The 1,924-nt window shown below is 29.9% G+C and overlaps 1 non-coding gene across 1 annotated transcript; it reads right to left on the bottom strand.

Annotated features, from left to right (window-relative positions):
- Nucleotides 1-818: 818 nt before the first annotated feature.
- On the bottom strand, nucleotides 819-891 carry TRNAF-GAA. The gene has a single exon. It is a non-coding gene; the product is annotated as a tRNA-Phe (tRNA).
- Between the last annotated feature and the right edge of the window lie 1,033 nt (nucleotides 892-1,924).

A 1,924-nucleotide genomic window follows, 5' to 3' on the forward strand; every position in this document is an offset into this window, starting at 1 on the left:
TTTTTGCTTGTGCTTTATTACTTTGATGTCTTGATCCCGGGCTGTGGGATCCCCTTGTTGTTGTATAATAATATCATCTATTCTAAAAAAATAATAATAATAAGAGATAAATGGTTTGACAGTCTTTTTGTGGTTTGGCTCACAACACACTTTCAAAGAATGGAAGGTTACATTTATGTTATTGTTTTAAAAGAAAAATAGCCTTGGTGTGTATATATTTTATGTTATTGTTTAAAAAAAAAAAAAAAAAAAAGTAGCCTTTGTGTGTGTGTATATATAGTTATTAGTAATATATTTTTAAACAATAAACAATAATTTATCCGTTAACCAAATATAACTCAACAAACATGAGTTTTGTACTATCGACCATGAAGTCAAAGGTTCGATTCGCCCATCCCACATGTTGTAAAGAAAATTAAAACAATAATTTATCCATTCTTAGAAAGAAAAAAACATAAATTAAAAAGAAAAACTTATTACAATTTTTTTCTAATAAAATTCTTCATAAATACTATAAAAATTAAATATATAACATAATACTTTTGACTACTTTAATTTTAAAAATTAATTTCCATGTAAATTTTACTGATAAAATTAAAATTGGTTTTCTAAAAACATGATAAAATTAAAATTGGATCTAATTATAAAAACAGTTTTTAATGTTGTGTAAATTATAATGAAATTGAAATGGGGCTCATGGGCTGGAAGCGACCATTATCCTGGCCCAGAACCGTAATTCGTCCTCGAGTTTTATGGGCCATGGCTACCCCTACGACGTCGTATGAATAAAATCTGTTGGTTAAAAACAAAAATAAAAATGCGGTGAGCGTGGATCGAACACGCGACCTTCAGATCTTCAGTCTGACGCTCTCCCAACTGAGCTATCCCCGCCAGTTGTTGTCCGTTTGTTCTTAACCCTAAATTAACTTAATTCATTGTTTTTGGGTAACCTTCGTATTTCCTTTTCCTACATCTTATACCATTTTTGAAAACATATCCGCTTAGTAATTTCTATTTGATATGTTTAATAACTATTTTTGTTTTATCTTTCTTTTTTAAGAAATGAAAACATAATAAGTTCACAAAATAATATATATATATATATATATATTTTTATAAGTTTTTTTATATTGTCTATTTTATTTGAATTTTCAACTAGGAAGGTAGTTACAAAATCAAGTCCAAAATTCTTACTAACCCTTTGTCTTTTATTTCTTCTATGCTCTAATTCATGCGTGCTATCAGATGTAGGACAAGGGTATTCAGACATTTGATCGATGCTTGAAGTACTAGCAATTTGATTATGAAGTGAATTATCTACTAATTGATTAATAGTTTTAGTCATGACAAAAACATGCTAAAAAAACACAACTCTATATTCACACAATGAATTATCACCTCAACACATAAACCTATATGTAGCACTATTATTAGCATAATCGATAAAAATGCAGTCAAAAGTTTTAGAACGAACCATGAATTTCTTGAATTCTGGATATGCTACCTTGGCTAAGCACCCCCCACACTCTCAAGTAATCTAGGTTAGGTGGGAGCCCTTCGACGGCTCGGAGGGGGTCTTATCCAGATTTTTGTGAGGAACCTTGTTAAGAATAAAACAAGCAAAAAGCATAACTTCTCTCCCACGTGTTATCAGATAATCCAGAGCTCAATAACATAAAATTCATCATTTCTTTTAAAGTTCCATTCTTACGTTCTGCTATGCCACTTTGTTTGAAGTGGATAGGGAGCAGTTACTTCACGATGATATAGTTTAATTCATAGAATTCCTTAAGGAAAGTGTCATTATGTTCACCTCCTCTATCATATCTAATTCTTTTTATTTTCCTATCTAATTGATTTCTACTTCAACCTTGAATTTCACAAACATACTACTAGCTTCATCCTTTGATTTTAGAAAATAATT

This window comes from Benincasa hispida, unplaced genomic scaffold (genome assembly GCF_009727055.1).
Source record: "Benincasa hispida cultivar B227 unplaced genomic scaffold, ASM972705v1 Contig380, whole genome shotgun sequence".
In the NCBI taxonomy this organism is placed as follows: Eukaryota; Viridiplantae; Streptophyta; class Magnoliopsida; order Cucurbitales; family Cucurbitaceae; genus Benincasa; species Benincasa hispida.